Source organism: Schistocerca nitens, chromosome 2, assembly GCF_023898315.1.
Source record: "Schistocerca nitens isolate TAMUIC-IGC-003100 chromosome 2, iqSchNite1.1, whole genome shotgun sequence".
In the NCBI taxonomy this organism is placed as follows: domain Eukaryota; kingdom Metazoa; phylum Arthropoda; class Insecta; order Orthoptera; family Acrididae; genus Schistocerca; species Schistocerca nitens.
In genome coordinates this window covers 954,787,560-954,809,496 of record NC_064615.1, presented here as the reverse complement: position 1 = coordinate 954,809,496, position 21,937 = coordinate 954,787,560, and positions in this window count along the sequence as shown.

Below are 21,937 nucleotides of genomic sequence, written 5' to 3'. Positions count from 1 at the left end.
ATTTAAAATGGAATGATCATATAAAGTTGATCGTCGGTAAAGCAGATGCCAGACTGAGATTCATTGGAAGAATCCTAAGGAAATGCAATCCTAAAACAAAGGAAGTAGGTTACAGTACGCTTGTTCGCCCACTGCTTGAATACTGCTCAGCGGTGTGGGATCCGTACCAGATAGGGGTGATAGAAGAGATAGAGAAGATCCAACGGAGAGCAGCGCGCTTCGTTACAGGATCATTTAGTAATCGCGAAAGCGTTACGGAGATGATAGATAAACTCCAGTGGAAGACTCTGCAGGAGAGACGCTCAGTAGCTCGGTACGGGCTTTTGTTAAAGTTTCGAGAACATACCTTCACCGAAGAGTCCAGCAGTATATTGCTCCCTCCTACGTATATCTCGCGAAGAGACCATGAGGATAAAATCAGAGAGATTAGTGCCCACACAGAAGCATACAGACAATCCTTCTTTCCACGAACAATACGAGACTGGAATCGAAGGGAGAACCGATAGAGGTACTCAGGGTACCCTCCGCCACACACCGTCAGGTGGCTTACGGAGTATGGAAAAAAAAGAAGCAAAGCTGCAGCTGTCGCACGCAGTTACTGTTTTGTCTGTCCCATTAAACATGCAGCTTTATATGCTCCTGTGACTATCCCTGCAGCTTCAAGATTTTCACTCGGGAAATGGCTGATATGGCCTGCATTCACCTACATCAGTGATTCATTTCTGATTTGAAGCTGACTGTCATCTCAATATTTCTCCCGTAAGGGATGGCTTTGTGAGGGCTGCGACTGTTGATAAATACAAATAGATTCTGCTTCCCTTAAAAGATGCAGAATAACCTACATTGCCCTTGGTCTGCAAGTTTGAGAAGACGTGTGTCCTCTTCACCAACAAGCCATATAAATAAATAATTCTCCACCTGAAGATATTTGAGCGAACCATCGAAACGTGTAGTGGCAAAATAAACAAGTGAATGGCGCAGAAACTGCTTTATTTGCAGACGGCCATCCACATAGCCTGACACACGTCTGCAGTGCCTGATGGTTGGTATCTTTTTATGACCATTGTTCAGACGCAGTATAAAATTGTTGCTAATTGTTCCCAGCCGGCAGGTGTGGCCGAGCGGTTCTAGGGCTTCAGTCTAGAACCGCGCGACCGCTACGGTCGCAGGTTCGAATCCTGCCTCGGGCATGGATGTGTGTGATGTCCTAAGGTTAGTTAGGTTTAAGTAGTTCTAAGTTCTAGGGGACTCATGACCTCAGATTTTAAGTCCCATAGTGCTCAGAGCCATTTGAACCATTTTAATTGTTCCCCACCCCTCATATTGTCACTGAAAAAGACCTAATTTCTCTTTCTTTTCTCATGAACCATTGAGAGATATAACATGCTGTCAGTCGTTCCAAGTTACATGAAACATATTCGTAGTTGCGAATATGGATAACGATCAGCTGCATAATGGAATGACAACGAAAATTTGTGCCGGACAGAGACTCGAAACCGGATTTATCGCTTGCAACGAGCGGTCGCCTTACCGTTTGGCTATCCGAGCGCGGAACATGGCCACACCCAAACTCCGATATGTTTGCATGTCTGAAGGAACCTTGCATCGTTCATCGGAATAACACAGGCACGTATCGTATCCCACATTATACGTTTGTAAGTTGGCTGTTTAGGTATTTATATTGGTAACACCACGTAGCGCTCTGTATGAAAATCACTGGCTTTGCTGTGTGCAGTCTGTGGCTAGTTTGCATTGTCGTCTGCCATTGTAGTGTTGGGCAGCTGGATGTTAACAGCGCGTAGCGTTGCGCAGGTGGAGGTGAGCCGCCAGCAGTGGAGGATGTGGGGAAGTGAGATGGCGGATTTTTGAGAGCAGATGAGCTGGACGTGTTTCCATCAGAAACAGTACATTTGTAAGAATGGATGTCATGAACTGCAATATATATATTATGACTTTTGAACCCTATTAAGGTAAATACATTGTTTGTTCTCTATTAAAATCTTTCATTTGCTAACTGTGCCTATCAGTAGTTAGTGCCTTCAGTAGTTTAAATCTTTTTTTTAGCTGGCAGTAGTGGCGCTCGCTGTGTTGCAGTAGTTCGAGTAACGAAGATTTTTGTGAGGTAAGTGATTCATGAAAGGTATAGGTTATTGTTAGTCAGGGCCATTGTAGGGATTTTTGAAAGTCAGATTGCGTTGCGCTAAAAATATTGTGTGTCAGTTTAGTGTTGATCAGAATAGGTAAAGAGCGAAATGTCTGCGTACTTTCAGTTTTGCTCAGCTGTTTGAAAATCAAATAATGTAAGAGATTTATCAGCACAGTAATTCAATAATTTTTCTAATGGGACGTTTCACGTTCTCTAGATTAACGCAGCAGCGCATCTTTACAGCAAGGAGGTCTTTCTTCCCAAGAAGACGCCCCTCACACAGAAGAAGTGAAGCCTGCCTTCGCTCTATTGATAAGTCTCAGTGAAGTGTACGTGTAGCAATGCTGCTCTTCGATTTCACTTAAGACAGAAATAAAACGTTCGTGTGTTCTGCCGTAAACTTACTCATGGTGAGTGTTCATCCACGAAAGTGTACTGCTCAAGGTACAGACTGAGAAGTGAGTGTCAATTGAATGTATTAGCGCGAAGAGGATATGTGTAACGCAGCCCTGTAATCGAGAAACAGACTTCTAAGACTCACCAAGATGCCTACCCGTCATATGCCAGCTGACGTCTGCGCACGGGACAGATAAGGCCAACTCCCTTTTATTCTAACCTTGTTGCTCTCGGATTGCCATTTAAGAGCCTTAACCGTCTCTGTTACACTTTCGAATAGGCTATATCGGTATGTTATAGTCTTAGTATCACTGCTCTGGATTATTCAGTACCTGCTGTCACGCCTGTATGATAAGGAGTTCAAATATTCGAAAAATAATGACTGGTCGCATTATCATCTGATACGCAATTTCCTCTACAGGTGCACCATGCCTTCAAAGAACCCTTCCAACAAATCACTTCCTCGCCGGCCGATGTGGCCGAGCGGTTCTAGGCGCTTCAGTCTGGAACCGCGCGACCGTTATGGTCGCAGGTTCGAATCCTTCCTAGGGCGTGGTTGTGTGTGATATCCTTAGGTTAGTTGGGTTTAAGTAGTACTAGGTTCTAGGGGACTGATGACCTAAGATGTTAAGTCTCATAGTGCTCAGAGCCAAATCACTTCCTCTGCTGGTATTCTCTAATAATGAGTGTACATGTCTGTTCCATTTCATATAGCTTCTTATTAACCCTAAAGATTTAAACAATACGACATACTCCAGATTTTCGCTATTTCCTTCCTATTGCGCACCTGGAGCCACTAACGCAGAAGGAGCGTAATGAAGTCAATAATAAATTTAAATAAGATAAATTTATAACAAGATGTAGAAAATACAAAAGTAATTTAGAGAGGACCTCAATTTCATTAGCGAGATTACATTATCGTGTGTAGCCGTAGATCCAGCCGCTTCTAGCTCACATCCTCAGAGCACTAGCTTCATATAAATTTTTGCTTAGAAAAAATTGTGAGTTGGTTTCCACCTGCTCCAACTAAAATATTTCAAAAGCTTACTAGAATGAAGTTCGTAAGAGTCTCAAATTGATGTTGGGAGCGGCGTAACAAAGGATGTGGACCAACTGAACTTCAGAAAATGTAGCTTACACATCATAATTTTATAACCGGTCTATGTCTTATGATTGGTTTGAAAAATTCTGACTTCTTCAGTACATACGTATATATTAAAACAAGAGGGTAACATTTAAACACAAGATTAATCCAAGGTAATTACAACAAGTTGCCCCTACAAATCCAGTGCTCGAACAGCGTTGAGATTGACCGCTCATTCGAAATTTTCACTATATACAAATACTGCACCCTACCAATGTAAAGCATTCATCAACAGTCCCCAGTGCCCGCTATGTAACAGCCGTCTCCCTGCGCGGCTAGGGCTAAAGGGTAACCCCTCGATGGTCAATGTAACTCTAAAACAAAATTAAAAATGGAGCTAAAGAATTCATCGCAATAAGTGCCCTGTCTGTCCCACTATGACTCCTACGAGTTGGACCCTTCACAGAGCCACCAGAAACGATACCACAAGCAACTCAACTTGTTATGTTCTCATTGCTCTGGACCTGACTTTCTATTAAAGGAACATTGTTTCTTTACTGTAACTCGCTATCAAGTCCAACATATCTTGCTTACTTTACAGTTATTGAAAAGGTTACTGAAAATTATTTCGTTATCAATACTGGTGTTACAGTACGCAATGTTTGTTCAACATCAAAATTTTGCAGTGGATTTTTGCTAACAGTAAAACACCAATAAGTACCACGACTAACGCGAGAACACGAGACTATTATCAGAGAATAAATGTTTTTACTATAATGTTTGCCAGACCAGAACTACGCACAGCAAGATTTCTGTGTCATGAAGGTAAATTATCTTTTTGCACTGTTAATAATATATCATCCGCAGCCTGCGTCCACCTGTAAAACACATCATAAAATCTGCTGCTCTGCCCTGCAATCCCGAAAGCTGAAAGAAATAATTTTAGTTCACTGTTACCTGTCCGCTTCTTTGCGGTATGATTGGTTTCATTTAATGCAGTTTGAATGCGCCGCGGCAGCGGCTCGTTCGCTCGTAGCGTATTTCTGCACCACAAATAATATTTAAATAGCCGAAAATGTCTTAAAAGCTTAAAAGGATGGGATAAAATACCAGACAAGCTTATTACAAATCATAATGCAAGTTTTCACTAAGTAACTCTATTCAAAACATTTAGACAGATTAAATTCTTACACCCTTTACAAATCAATAAATAATGGCGCCCTTCTCTCAATCTTGACAAAAGAATGCTACACAAGCATACAATATAGCGTCATAGGCTCTTCCTACTCACGTTAACTCCAAAAAGAAGACAGAGAAATTAATGCTCGTTCACTACTATTTATACTCGTTGTGATATTGTTTGATATTTAATAAGTATCGTCTGCTGCGGTTTCAGTACTCACCGACACAGATACTATCTTTAAAAAAATCGGTACATAATTCTATACAAGTATAAAACATGACACATAATGGCTCCTGTTTATTACATAAACATCACACAATCATTTTCCATGCACAAATAATATTACAGTTATCCAGTTCAATTTTTTTTTTTTTTTTTTTTTACCACATATAACATGTGTTCTGCCAGGAGACGTTACAGGTTGCAAGTGAATTGCCACCTGACAGCCAAAAGGTCACTTCCACGGGTGGCAACACGAAAGGCGGCGGCGCGGGCAACACACTTTCGATAGAAAACCAACAGTCTTCAGTTTCTCGCGGAACGGCGCCTTTGATCACTTCCCGCACAATCGGCCAACTGTCGTGCCGAACGCTTCAACTAGGAGCCCCAAGTTCCTCCCAGCACTGCCAAAACGAGATTCTCACGCCGCGAAAATTCGTCCCACCGGCTGCGGCGTGGCGGCAGAGCCACCGGACGACCGGAGGAGAAACCAAGCAGAGAAAGTCGCCCAGAAGAGGAATCGATACGAGCTCACACGGCTCTGACACGAAAAAATCCACTGATACATCTTTCAGAAAAGCAAATATTTCATCGCCCCTTCTTTCCCGCCGGCCGGAGTGGCCGAGCGGTTCTAGGCGCTACAGTCTGGATCCGCGCGACCGCTACGGTCACAGGTTCGAATCTTGCCTCGAGCATGGATGTGTGTGATGTCCTTAGGTTAGTTAGGTTTAAGTAGTTCTAAGTTCTAGGGGACTGATGACCTGAGAAGTTAAGTCCCATAGTGCTCAGAGCCATTTGAACCTTCTTTCCCACTAAGGAAATTCCTTGGCTTCCTTTCTCACGAGATGTCGACTTCGGTAACTGATGTTGCATAGATAATGCAATGTTTGCTTTGTTTATCGTCGACAGTTCTCTGCTTCCTATCAACACCAGTAGCACTGTACCACTGTTGTGAGGTACTCCTCGACTAAGAAGTTCAACTAAGATCCATAGCCTCATGCTGTCTCGCCACTGGACAACTTCAATCCAGTCCCTTTCGCAGCCTCGCACACAAGGAGTTCGTTGCGAACAAGCGAGTGGGTTATTCCTTGAAGTGAAGAAGATTTATCTATTACTCTGGTGACACAATCAAAATATCCACCACCACTAGCAATGATTGCTAGGCTTTGATCATCATATCTGAAGTTCCTACTTAATCAAAATATCCACCGAAAAAGATTCGCTTTATTGCTATAACACTTTAGGAAAATATTATGTTTAGTGATTTGATAATGATGAGGTCCCATTCTCCGAGGAGCGGAGAGGACGATGCGGGAGACCCGCACCGCTGTACTAGCAAGGTCCTAGTGGAGGTAAACCACCTATTGACCGTAATGGGGATGAATGATGATGACGACACAACAACACCCACTCATCTCGAGGCAGGAAAAATCCCTGACCCCGCCGGGAATCGAACCCGGGACCCCGTGCGCGGGAAGCGAGAACGCTACCGCAAGCCACGAGCTATATTTAGTGACTTATGTTCGACATTTGTCAGTGACATTTAATTTTCAAAAAAATTGTTCCACTGGCTCTGAGCACTATAGGACTTAACATCTGAGGTCATCAGTCCCTTAGAATTTAGAACTACTTAAACCTAGCTAACCTACGGACATCACACACATCCATGCCCGAGGCAGGATTCGAACCTGTGACCGTAGCGGTCGCGCGGTTCCAGACTGAAGGGGCAAGAGCCGCACGGCCACACCGGCCGTCATTTAATTTTCAGGCATATTGTACACACTCCTCAAACAGTTAAATTAGAAGCACTTACCAAATTGCGATTAAGGCCTTTATGGGGCAGCAAATTCATATCTTCTCAAACACTATCATTCGCTCACATAGGATAGTCGGAATGCAATCCAAGAATCACATAATATTGGTCGCTGCTGCCTTGAACTGTGAATAATAGTACTGCAGTTAGGTAGTCTGCAAGGCTATCATTGTCATCTGCATGGTGTAGTCCTCAAATCGTTGCCAGACAGTTCGTGGTCTAGTAGGTGATGCAAAATCTCATTTAACACTCACGTGGCCCCACTTTGTGCTACTGCGGAGAGGTTGCGCTAGCCTTAGAGCATCAATCCGAAGTTCCTACCGGTGGAATTTTCATGAGGTAATACTGCCGTGGCATTACCAGCCTCCCTTTCCCCGGAAATTCCGTGTGTAAAATCCTTGGGCAAGACTAATTCCATGCTCCGTGTATCTAGTCGTTTGCTTTTCCTGAACATTATTCTTACTGTTAGGCGTGCGTACATAGAGGGGTGAGGTAAAACCATGTAAACACCAAAAACACAACAGATTGCCGTGCTTAATACAGTGTAGGAAACCCGCTGGCATTCAATATAGTTTCCCGTCGTCTCGTAGTGAATTACACTACCGGCCATTAAAATTGCTACACCAAGAAGCTGACGTGCTACAGACGCGAAATTTAACCAACAGGAAGAAGATGCTGTGATATGCAAATGATTAGCTTTTCAGCGCATTCACACAAGGTTGGTGCCGGTGGCGACACCTACAACGTGCTGACATGAGGAAAGTTTCCAACAGATTTCTCATACACGAACAGCAGTTGACCGGCGTTGCCTGGTGAAACGTTGTTGTGATGCCTCCTGTAAGGAGGAGAAATGCGTACCATCACGTTTCCGTCTTTGATAAAGATCGGAATTTAGCCTCTGGATGACCGCATGTTGCAGGTCCTGTACGGGCCTTTCTGGATACAGAAAATGTTCGACTGCTGCCCTGGCCATCACATTCTTCAGAACTCTCACCAATTGAAAACGTCTGGCTCGTCACAATACACCAGTCACTACTCTTGATGAACTGTGGTATCGTGTTGAAACTGCATGGGCAGCTGTACCTTTACACGCCATCCAAGCTCTGTTTGACTCAAGGCATATCAATGCCGTTATTACGGCCAGAGGTGGTTGTTCTGGGTACCGATGTCTCAGGATCTATGCACTCAAATTGCGTGAAAATGTAATCACATGTCAGTTCTAGTATAATATACTTGTCCAATGGATACCAGTTTATCGTCTGCATTTCTTCTTCTTGTAGCAATTTTAATGGCCAGTCGGATGAATGTTATACCATTCTCCTCCAAAACAGTTGCAAGAACAGGTAATCATAACGTAGGTGAATAGCGATCACGCATCCATCTCTCCATAATAGATCTCAAAGGCTCAATAATACCGACAGCTTGTGATTGTGGTGACCAGGGAAGATGCGACAACCAGTGTTGAAATGCGGAGCAGTGTGAACAGGAGCCTTTTCCTGGAACACAGCATCACCATCGATCGTTCAAAATGGTTGGGCATAACCCTTGGCAGTACTGCAACCTTGCAGAGTAATCAGGGCACCCATGGAACACCACGGTGTGGCTACCCAATTCATCAATCAACCCCCTCCACCCACATCTCACTCTTGGGACTTGGGAAGTAAACTCACCCAGAAATTGGAAACAGTGTGAAATAAGATGCATCCGATCAAATGGAATTCTACCACTGCTCCCTAGTCAATATTTTCCTGTTACGGAAATACGCAACTCCGATGAATGCTTTTGAAATACTCCTACAAGCCCTGCTTATGGAGCTTCCTTCGTGTAGTTTTGTTTTTGACAGGGTTCGCTTGTGCAGCATTGGATTCTGCAGTGTCCTCTTAATGTTTGGTTACTATCCTCTTTACTCATTCATTTCCTTCTTATTGAACTTTGAATTGTACTGAAATGATTCAGTATAGCTGCAGGAATAGTACCACGTAGGGAGAAATAGTTTCTTATGGAGCTTCAGGTAGTTGGTAGAAGCCACCGTCGAAAACAAGCTTTCCTATCACCTGCCGAAGATACCAGTAATTCAGTCAGGCAGCTTACACTCTTTTTTCCTAGGAAGTGATAAACTAATTGTATCGAAATCATGAATATCGTGATGCAGTTTCCTTCAATTCTTGTTCTCTTTTTCGTTTTAAGTTTTGTTAGGTATCTACAGCACGGCCCTCTGTTACATCAGATATGAAATGCATGTTGTCCTTGCATCAACAGCCGCATTGGCTGGCAAAAGTAAAATAAAATCCACCATTTTCTAGCATTAAGAGACAAAGAGTCTAATGGAAAAATAATTTGTAAATTTGTATTAAGGTCTTATGGGACCAAAGTCCGCCCGGTAGCTGAGTGGTCAGCGTGACGGATTGTCAATCCTCTGGGCCAAGGTGCGATTCGCGGCTGGGTCGGGGAATTTTCTCCGTGCATGGACTGGGTGTTGTGCTATCCTCCTCATCATCCTATCATCCTTCATCGACTGCAGGTCGCCGAAGTGGCGTCAGATTGAAAGATCGACACCTGCCGAACGGTCTGCCCGACGGGGGCCCTAGCCGTACGATTAAATAAAATAAATGGGACCAAACTACTGAGGTCACCCGTCCCTAAGCCTACACACTACTCAATGTAACTTAAACTAACTTACCATGGACAACACTCACCTTCGCCGGAGGGAGGACTGGACCCTCGGACGGGGGGAACCGCACGGCCCATGATAAGGCGCTTTAGCCGGGTTGGCTACCCCGCGCGGCAGAGTTTAATGCTCATTTTTCTCCCTCAAACACCAGAAAGAAGTGATTTTCAGAAATCGCGTATTGCCCTTTATAGTGAGAGCCCCCTTATCAAATTAACACAGCCAACATTTCCCCGTTTCCCCACAGCTTGTTACTACAGCTTAACTGCCGGCCTGGGTGGCCTAGCGGTTCTAGGCGCTACAGTCTGGACCGCGCGACAGCTACGGTCGCAGGTTCGAATCCTGCCTCGGGCATGGATGTGTGTGATGTCCATAGGTAAGTTAGGTTTAATTAGTTCTAAGTTCTTGGGGACTGATGACCTCAGCTGTTAAGTCCCACAGTGCTCAGAGCCATTTGAACAGCTTAGCTGACTCCATGTTGCAAGTCAAAAGGTAAATTCGGAGTATAATAAAAGTAATTTAAATGTTGAATAACACACTCACCACTAGCCTTGATTATCTACAATAGAAAGAGGTAAGATATGGTGCTCTTCGTGACCATGTCAGAGCGACGACTCAACTTTCCCACTCAGATATTGTCAACTGATGGAACTTACAAGTTATGATAACATTTTTTTATGATGAAGGATAGTAAATATTTATCGACAATTAATTTCAATAAAGTTTTTACCACGTACCGACGTAAAATCTTAGATGTATTACAACGAGTAAATAAATAAATAGAAAATTGTCTTCACAGCTAATACTAGACAGCCACGCGTGATACCACACTTCCATGGAATTCGTACTTAGTCATTACCGTGCAGCACCTGGGGCACAACCTTCCTCTATCAGATCGCATCCAATACTGAGGTCCTACACAGTGACTTCAGCGGACTGACGTCCAATTTAACTGCACGAGCCGGTAAGCGTCGCCTGTTACCAGCCACAAGTCGAGCAACGTCCCCTTTCTGCCAATACTGACTTACTGGGTAATGTCCTTTAATACGGGTCCTTTACTTTTGAAACTCTTTACGTGGTTCGTAATTTAAGATTCGGTATTTCACATCATAGTCTTTTCCCATGGTTTCTCACTTCATTCAAAATGTCCCTCCCCACAAGAATAGAGAGGGGATGCGGAGAAGAGTGGTGACAGTTCTGTAACGGCTCCTGAGAGGAAGAAAACATATCGGTGCTGGTATGCCTTTGCGGAGGGTGCTGCTTTCTCTAGGCAGGATTTTCCCGCTCAAAGGACAGCCTTGCCGCGTCGTTACCTCAGGGTGCGCTTATGCTGTTCCTCGTTCCCCGCTGTCGGTACATCGCATCTCGCTGCTCGCCAGAAATCTTGTTACGTTTACGCTGCAGCCTCGCTGCAGGCACATAGTTGGTTCCGCTGTCATCTCTTTTTTTCGTTGGGTGGTTTTACCCTCTGGTTATTGACATTGTTAGTTGAGTGGATTGCTTGCAGTGTGTGCAGCAAAACTGATATTGTCGGTATTGTCTGACGACAGTAATATAGGTTCGTTCACGACAAAAATGTGGTTATTGTCCAGGAGACAGAAGACTGTAGAGCGACAAAATTGCGGAGATATTCACCAGTCCTAGCAACAAACCAAAAATTGTTCAGAGCATTTTTTCCGACTTGGATCCGTCACACAGTTTTCGTATACCAGGAAGTTTCAAATACAGAATGATTTCAAAGTACATGAGTGTCAAACTTGCTGCAAAATCATGATACATTGCAAATATGTTGCGACAGATTTGATTCCATGAGGGTACAGATGTATGAAGCGACTGTATTTATTTCAAGTGGTAAAGAATACAGCAATCAGTCTTGAACACTGTTTTACACTTAACAAATCCTAAACGATAGTCAGGCAACAGCAATTAAGGCAGACAAAAGCGGTGCAATTGTAATAATAAATGATTGTGATTGCATTTCTAAAACAGAGCAATTTTTCATTGAAAGTAATAATGTAGAGAAAAAAAACCACTAACAGATTTAATAAAGCTCTGAAAAGAAAATTGAATCAATGTAATTTTCTTAGACGATAAAGAGAAAATGTTCTTAAAGCTGATGAATTTTAAAATCCCCATACTGCATGCACATGTAATGTCTCGTAAGGAAGAAAAAAGTATCCAGCCAATTATACATGGCAGACATGCTCCAAACTACAAGCTAAATAAATTCTTAAATAAAAACTAAAATAAAATGATGGTTTTGAAAATAATTACAGCTTTAAGAGCAATTACGAACTGGCAACATTTCTAGAAAACATTGATATTCCCAACATATATACTCTAGTGTCATTCGACATTAAGAACTTATATACAAATATCCCTGTAAAAGAATGCCTCGAAGTGATTAAGAATAATTTATTAAAACATCAGAGATTATGTCAGGCTGAAATTATTGAATCAATAGAACTGTTAGACCTATCTCTGTCAAATAACGTTTTCAGTTCAATAACAGGATCTACTACCAGCAGGATGGTCTAGCTATGGGAAACTGTTTAGCTTGTACCATGGTATAAATGTTTATTAATAATTTAGAAAACAGTTTCTTTATTAAAAATAAAAATCTTGAAATTAAAACAAAATACTACAAAATTTATGTTGATGATATCATAGCTTTTATATCAGATGACGGAATAATACAATATTACACATTAGCACTTAATAAACTGCACAACAAAATTAAACTTACTGTTAGAAAGGAGACAAATAATAGTTTAAACTGTCTAGATTTTACCATAATAAAGTTAATGGGAAACAAACGTATATGATTTACAGGAAGCCTACATGTACAGACATTATAATAAATGAATGTTCTTAGCACCCTGTTGGACATAAAAACGCCTATTTTGTTTCTACGATAAACATAATCTGAAAATTGCCTTTAGATGCGGATAATATGAAAAATGAATTACTAATCATATAACACATAGCCATAAAAATGGTTAATAAGCTGCATAACAAAAAACAAGAGCACAAACAAAACAATATAAAAAATAAAAAGTTTGTCTCCATAGCATACCAAGGAAGGGTGTAAGATAGCATTGAGATACACTTTCGAAAATCAGGTATCTCCCTTGCATTCAATATCTCTGACAAAATGAGGCGTAAAATATAAGATCATGAGGCGTAAAATATAAGATCATGAGAATAAATATAACAGCGCAGGTGTTCACAAATTAGTGTGGTAAATGCAAAGGCCGTTCATTTTTTACCACCTCCAGTGATAACTTAAGAGAATCTAAACACAGTGTAGATAATATACACCAAAACTTAAGAATTTTACACTATCTCCCTAAAGGCAAAAATTAGATGTTCTTAAAAAGTTACAAATACATAGCCTTAGAAAAAGGCAAGCAAACTGTAGAGTCTTGTAATGCAAGGCAGCAAGGGAGACGATGTTGCAGGTGGCCAATATTATCTTTCTACACACCAATGCACACATGTATTAACGCTGTTCTTTATTTACATGACCTGGAAACTTAACTTGAATAGAGTCCATCTGCTGTGTTACAAGCTCTTCAGTGATAGTTCTCTCTCAGACAGTGTCTGTAATCTTGCTATTACCACTTTACTCTCACTATAGTCACAAATCTGGTTGGTATGCACTGCTGTAGCCTGAGTAGTCAGTGAGGCACTGCAGTCAGCGGCGACAGCCTAAAAATTTTCTATGAGAGGGCATTGGTGGCTTGTTGTTTGCGGTGTGCCTCTGGCCTCTCTTGTGATAGGTGTGCTTGATCCAGCAACTACTATCGATCTTCATCCTACATCTTTGCCAAGTGGTGTACTGACAACAGCTTATGCCAGCACATGCCTCCCCCCTAGAAGTGCCACACAGTTGTCATGTAGGAAAGATGCACACGACAGTGGAGAGGGAAGCAGGACGCTGGACACAAAGATAAGCTCTGAGCCATGACTGTGAAGGGCAGCATACTTCCGACCATTACCCGCCATCTGGCTTGCAAGGCAACAGGAACATCCTCCAGAATCCTGCTGCCAGGGCACACATCCAGGCCTGAAGGGATGTCCTGGGGCGATGAGTGCGACGACGGCGGTGACACTGATGGTGGGTCCAGGTCCAATGGGTCAGGGAGTGGGGACGGCAGGGGCAAGGGTGCATCATCGACCGACTCCTCCTGGGGTTCCCTGGTTGCACCAGCAGACAGCTGCGAAGGCCACATGCTGCCATAAAGCTGTGAATCTGGTAGAAGAAACGCAGCAGAATCATGGGGTAAATGACACACACGAATTTGTTTCTGGTGGTGGGGCCGCAAACGATCCGGACCGGCAAATAAGTACATTAACAAGCCAATGCGTTCCTGGATCAAGCCTCTTTCCCAGTGCCCATGGTTATCATAAACCCTGAAAAGCACGAGATTGCGCAGCGCAAAGTGATACTTGTGGTCCATTGGTGGTGCTGGATAATGCGGTGAGTGTAGCCTATTACTAAGTAAGGCTGGTCTGCAAGTGAACAATGGACGCCAAACTAGAATGAGTCAGTTACTTAGGTACTGGGTCAGGGGTGGAGGAGGCGGAGAATTCATGGTTTACACAAATGTGTTATAGCAAAAGCAAGCAATGTCTCTGAAAAGAGAAATTTGATTAGTTCTGTGGCTCACCTCCTGTAATACATGCAAGAAAACAACAAAAAATGAGCACAGAAATACTTGAACACTATCACCACTGCAAACGAAAGCACAAGAGAAGCAAGCAACATCTTCGGTCAAGGTTATTATCTTCAATCGCCACGGAATTATCCTCTGCGCCACTGAAGAGTCTTGTATCTCAAGGAAGCAAGGGAAACGTTGTTGATATGGATGGCCATTAACCTCTTTCTACAACACAAATTCACCTGTGGATTAACACGGTTCATTACTGACGTGAACTGGACACTAACCTTGAGTAGAGTCCATGTGTTGGGGTACAAGCTCTTCAGTAACAGCCCTCTAGCAGACAATATCGGTAGTCTTGGTATTACAGCTTTAGTCTCGCTATATTCACAAATCTGGTCGCTATGCACTGTGAGGCCCCCTGGTCAGCGGCGGTGGACTAAATACTTGCTGTCAATGTGTGTCTGGCCTTTCTTGTGATAGGCATGCTTCATCCAGCGCCTACTATTGATCTTCACGCTACATCTTTGCCAACCAGTGTGCTAGCGACAGCTTATGCCAGCACACAAATGATGCTGTTATTGAACAGTTGGAAACTGTAGCTAAAATCTTCCGCCACATATTTGATAATGTACTGCAACACCTCCCATTAACACCAGCTGTTTATTTCTTTTCGTGTATCAGATATTAATATATTATTTTCTTATGTATTGAAGATCATTACTTCCGTTGCCTTTACTATATATGTCTCTAAAACAAAGCCTAATTGTACCTAACTAAGGTGCCTTCAATCACATTAGGCACAATGGCACAAGTACTTCTGTAATAGATTATTGCATGCCAAAGGTGAAACCTCTAAGCTACACAGCTCTCTGAAACAAACCTATGTTTATTTAAGTACAGCACCTTCATTCATGTAAGACACTATGTCACAAGTACTTTTGTAATAGATTATGTCATACCAAGTGTTTTCTCTGTTAAATGTATACATCCAATTTTTGGGCTCATATTAAAGAAAATTGTGAAACAGACACGCATATTCTGTTGGTCGCTTCTGCTGATTCATTTCATATCACAAACCCTCATAAGTCTAGCATGATGAAAACATTGTGTATTTTTTCTATGCCGTTCTGTATTGTGCACCTCATTTGTTATGTTATACTGTCACAAATACTTCCATAAGTGATGTGTTGGTTTAAGTCTGTTGGTTTATGCAACTGCACCATGATTTGTTTCATTCACTACACTATGACACACAATAACTACTGAACCTAGATTTCTGTTTTAATGTATGTATCCACCTTTGTTGTCATCTTGGTACACATTTAGGACTGTTCGATACCATTTTAAAAATAAAAGTACTTCTGAAAAGCTATATCATCATGTTAAACTATGCACCACCCATTTGTGAACCATAAATTGTATATATATTATTTTATTACTAATATCCCATGTTTTACCCAGTGTAAAGTCTGTTGAGACTTCTTATCTTAAATGATTGAACTTTCATGTTGTAATGTCCTAAGATTGTTTGCTCTTTAATGATGACACTTTTACATTGTTACATTAGCTTTATTCCCACAGTTACCTTTTGCAAATGTTGTTACTCTTACTTTTATTCCTACAGTTACCTATTGTAAATGTATTTTAAATTCGAAGTTGTCATTTTACTGAGAACTTCATCCCTAGAAATATTTTTGCTAATGTATAGGCTTATCTTAAAAAGCAACCCTCTTGCTGCCTACTTGACAGCAATAACTTGTACTCCATCTCTGATGATGTAGGCAAAGCATAGGAAAAACCTAGGGTCACATCTACGTATGCACAGCCCTCCATAGCGGAATGTTAATTGCAACCATCTAGAGAAATTGGTTATGAGTTTAAATTCTGTCTTTGGAAATAACAAATTTATACTTGCATTACCTTAGTTTTTCACAAATACCTCCTCAGATGACCTATTGTTTCAAGTGCATTGGTTTATATTAATTTACAAAGTTATTTTATGTTCACCTTAACCATTCTAATTCATCTCCTACAATACCACATGGCTTATACTTGTGCATGTTGTGCCTCACATCATGTCAGCCTACCTCTGTTGGTCTCATTTTAAAATGAAACCAATATTTAATAGCATTTCAATATCATAAATAATTAACATAGCTTCCAGTACAAGGTATGGTTATAGCCTTGTTATCTTATTATTATACTTTGTTTGTCAAGTACCATGATAAAAAATAAGGAAAAAAGTTGGATTACTGGCAGACATGCTGTATTAGCATGTTAGAATATGCACCATTCCTTGTATCCATAATATTTATACGAGGATCACTCCAGAAGAAATGCACACTATTTTAGTAAAAATAAAGTTTTCATTCTGCATGTGTAAAAGTTCTACAGTGTGTACATACATCCTTCCCGCTTGTTTTCAAACTTAGCTCAACCTGTTCCCATGAGTGGCGCCGTCACAGCGTGTCTTCTAGATGGCTGCTACACTTGACATTCGTCAGAAGCAACGTGCTGTCATAGAATTCCTGTGCTGTGAAAACGAGAAAATGGGAAACACCCACGAGAGGTAGAAAAAGATGAATGGAAATGCTGCTGTCGATCGCAGTACAGTTAGTCGGTGGGCAAGCAGGTTATGTGATGAAAGCGGGCACGGAAATATTGAGGATTGTCCTCGCAGCGGCAGGCCTCTTACTGCACACACTCCAGACAATATGCAGAGAGTTAACGAATTGGTGACTGCTGACAGACGCATCACAGTGAACGAATTGTCACGCTACATTGGGATAGGGGAAGGAAGTGTTTGCAGAACACTGAAAGCGTTGGTGTTAAAAAAGTTTTGTGCCAGGTGGGTTCCCAGGATGTTGACAGTGGCTCACAAAGAAACAAGAAGAACCATATGCAGCGAACTTTTGTAACAGTACGAGAATGGTGGGGATGAATTTCTTCGAAGAATTGTGACAGGTGCTGAAACATGGCTCTATCATTTTTCACCAGAGACGAAGAGGCAATCAATGGAGTGGCATCATGCAAATTCACCCAAGAAAAAAAAATTTCAAAACCACACTTTCTGCTGGAAAAGTTATGCCTACTGTGTTTTTCGATTCCGGAGGACTCTTGCTTGTGGACATCATGCCAAGTAGAACCACCATAAATTCTGATGCATATGTGATGACACTGAAGAAACTTCAAGCTCGACTGAGTCGTGTTCGACCACATCGGCAAAAGCAGCGTGTTTTGCTGTTACACGAGAATGTACGGTCACATGACAGTCAAAAAGCCATGGAAGCGATCGCAAAACTCTTGTGGACAACACAGAAACACCCGTCTTACAGTCCTGTCCTGGATCCATGTGACTATCATCTCTTTGGGAAACTGAAAGACTCTCTTCGTGGAACGAGGTTTGAAGATGATGACTGCCTTGTGCACGCTGCCAAACAGTGGCGCCAACAGGTTGGTCCAGAATTTTACTGCGTGGGTATACAGGCGCTGGTTCCAAGATGGCATAAGGCAGTTGAGAGGGATGGAAATTATGTGAAGAAATGAAAATATTGTTGCTAAAGGATGTATCTAAACACTGTAAAACTTTCAAACGTGTAGAATAAAACATGGAATTTTAAAAAATAATGTGCATTTCTTTTGGAGTGACCCTCGTATATGAAAGATGTTATTATGATTACCCACACTTCCCCCAGTGTAAAGATGTACTGTGACATTTTATCTTAAATGCTTGTACTCTTCTGTTTTTAATGTCTGTGACTCTTGCACAAAATGATGGTAGTTCTAGGTTAGACCTTTAGTTGCACTCTGATAGGTACCCACTGTAGAAATAAGATACACTGCCAACTGTCGCTGAGCAGAGACCCTTACTCTTAGTAATATGCTCCAACCTTGAAAATTTTGTAGCTATGTTTCTGCCTGCAGCGAGCTTGTGTAGGCTTTGTGGTTTGTTGGCGTCTGCTGGGCACGGGCGCTGTGGGTTTTTATTTTCGTTCACCAGGGTGTGTGTTTCCTGTGGTCTCTATCCCCCCTGCAGCGTGTTCTTGCGCGTCTGTTTCAGCGTGTAAGCGCCATACCAACAACGTAATAAACTACTGCAGAGTAAATACCTTAATCTTCCTATTATTCATGCAGTAACAAGAACGTGTAAATGGGATTCTGAATTAAATATGTGTTTCAGTTTTTAGTAAAGTAGAAAGGTTATCTTTGCAAAAATACATGGCAGTTGTACCTCATACGCCATTTGAAGTGGGTTCGCACTGATTAAAATATGTCCAGCATACGTAAACAGTTGTGTTATTGTGTACTGTGTTTGTATGATGCAACAAGCAACTGTGAGCAATATGTATATGGACATAGCATGTTGCACAAGGTGCTTCATGTTTTTAAATATTCTAGCGGTAACAAAACATTTATAATGTGCTATTTTTATCCACTTGACACCTGGTGCGTGAGGTCAGCGTAAACTGAATATCTCTTACAACAAAAGATTTTAGGGTATGTAAATGTACAGGTCCACTTCCGGTTTTTATAATACCAATCAGACACATTTATATTAAATGTTACTTCTTAACTTAAGAGACATATTACATGTATACGGTATTCACTTTATTACAGGCCTGAAGAAGACAGCATACTCTTTTGAAACCGGTTGTGTTAAATAAAAAAAAATATTTTAGGCAATCTTACCTGTTTAATGGTTTTTAAACGTTAAACAGAGCACCCTTCAGTTCTCTCAAAATTAGAAAATTCAATCCTGTCTTCTGCTAGAACTGGTGAAAGACACCAAAACCAACATGACAAAAGAACAAAAATCTTTATCCCAAATGTCGGTTAGTTTCCTCAAATGCAACTATAATGAAGCTTTCGATTCACGTATTAAAATGTTTATTGACTTTTACCATAGTTTACTTTCTCAATAATTACCAACGTCCCATATAAAAATATTTCATTGATGCACACGTAAGACAAATTACCTAGCGTGAAACACACAAAACGTCATTCATGTCAAAAGGCGTATTACTTGTATGTAAATTATAAAGAAATTCGCCAATATCTATAAGATATATCGCGAATTACACAAAGCGGCTGTTTACCTTATAGTAAAGTCGCCAGAACTAAGCAGCAGCTCGCACATCGCAAACATCACGCTTGATATGGTGCAGTACTTGAAAAATGCACTTCTTGCAGGGAATTACTTCCCTCAACGCATAGTGTGGGCAATAAATAAAGAGAAACAGCGACTGGCAGGAGCAAGTGTTTCTGTATAATAGACAGAAACGTATGATTCCATGGTAGCAGACGATTAGTGTCATTCGACATGAAGTTGCTAAAACATGGCGGCTAAGTTTCCAACTGGTGACGCCTAGGCTAGACGAAGTTCTACGAGTCGAGGTTTGGTATGTCAGAAATTTGAACGTGGTAGGAAAGCTAGAAAAGCTGAAAGGGGAAATGCTAAGGCTGAATGTAGATATAGTGCGGATCAGTGAAGTGAAATGGAAAGAATACATGGATTTCTGGTCAGACGAGTGTAGGGTAATATAACAACAACAGATAATTTACAATGGGAGTTGGAAGATAGAGCAGAGAGTGAGTTACTTTGAGCAGTTCACTAGACAATGTAAAATGGTGCAAAATTCTGAGAAAAAGAGGGGTAAGCAATAGGGAAGACGGATAATATACAATATCTAAAAGAATCAAGAGGGAGAACTGAGATTGGAAGACGAAGAACAAAGTGCTCGGATTAAGAAGGGTATAAGACAGGGATGTAGTGTTTCGCTCCTATTGCTCAGGCTATACATCGAAAAAGCAATGATGGAAATAAAGGAAAGGCTCGAGAATGGGATTAAAATTCAGAGTGAAAGGACATCAGTGATAAGACTCGCTGATGACATTGCTATACTTAGTGAAAACTAAGAAGAATTACAGGATCTGTTGAATGGATTAAACGGCCTCATGAGTACAGAATATGAACTGAGACTAAATCGAATTAAAATGAAGGTAATGAGGAACAGCAGAAGTGAGAACAAGAAGAAACTTAACATAAGAACTGGGAATTAATTGGTAGACGAAGTTAAGAAATTGTGCTACCTTGAAAACAAACTATCCCGTGATGAGCCGAAAAAGAGGACATAAAGAGCAGATTAGCTACGAGATGAGAGAGGTCTGCTGGTATGAAACATAGGCATTAATTTGAGGAACAATTTCTGACAATGTTCGTTTGGAGTACGGCACTGTACGGTAAAAGAGAATCAAAGCATTTGAGATGTAGTGCTGCAGAAGAATATTAGGTGGACTGTTAAGGTACCGATGAAGAGGTTCTCAGCAGAATTGGCGAAGAAATGAATATCTGGAAACACTGATAAGAAGAAGGGACAAGATGCTAGGACATCTACTAACACATGAGCAAATAACTTGCATGGTACTAGATGGAGCTATAGAGGGTATAATCAATACAGGGAGACACAGAGTGGAATACATCAAGTCATTTAAGACGTGGGCTGTAATTGCTGCTCTGAGATGAAAAGGTTCACACTTGAGAGGAATTCGTGGAGGTCCGCATCAAACTAGTCAGAAGACTGGTTACTTTAAAAAGATGTTTATGTAGGCCACTGGTCGTTTCTGTAAACAGCAATATTGCCGGATAAATGAGGCGATAAGGCTCAGTGGGCTTGCCCCATCGTCACAGGGCCATGCTTGTGACTTGCAAGCAACGAAGCTGCTACATAGACGCACTCTCACAGTACTACAGCCCCTAATTTAACTACGCATTGGTATTCAGTAAAGGTTAAATCCCTCTTTCTGTTGCAAAATTCGTTGTGTAGTAGAGAGCGTTATGACTTAGGTCAATGATTAGTGCCACGTCCACTCCCTCCCGTCACCGAAGCTGGCTTCTTGAGCCGCCAGAGGCTGTGGTTCAGTCGCCAGGGCCTGATGTACAGCCTGCAGTCGTTGCGGCCGCTCCCGCCGCTCTCATCAGGACTAGACTAGGACGAGCCCGCGGGCCGTATCCTCCGTTTTAATCTTCCGCCTGTCAGCCGGCCGGCCGGCCGCGGCTGCCGTCCGGCGCATAATCTTAATCCCTCATTTCTGATCTTTCTGATCCTAGGCAACTTGTTAATCAAAGTCTGGCGTCGTAGTCGGGCGATCCGAAAAATGATGGAAATGATCCTCCCTGTAGCCGTCTGTGCCTCCCATTTCTCTTACTCCTTTTCACATCAAAGCGAATTGCAATAGTGCAGGTTTCGTGTTTCTCTTTGTTACGTCCACACGAAACTGCAATCGTCAGGCAATAACTGTGGGCTCTTTGATTGCTGTGGCAAACAGATCTTTGGAACTACAACTTACGAAATATTAGTTTTCTTTATTACGTGAATGATGGAACTATTTAATTAACTTGATAGAATCCTTCGCCACAGCCGTCATTGACTATTAAAGCAGTGACTGATTAACAGCCTCTTCTCTTGAAGTACATTTCCATCTGAGTCTTGAAAAACTCTTTAGTCTTACTCGATGACGTTCTCTGCTTCAGCTGAGGTCGCAAACTGGGAAGCGCGCTTTCGTGGCTCACTCTATGTTAACCTCTGTGCGAGAGTGCTACTACACTGAGGAGAGTGTGTGCGTCTTCTTTAGCCTCTTCGATTCACCGTTGCAGACTGCTAATCTCTCTGGTACCGATGTGCGCTGTTCACTTTGGCGTGATAATGTGATCTTTGGACGTTGTTTGTTGTTGTTGTGGTCTTCAGTCCTGAGACTGGTTTG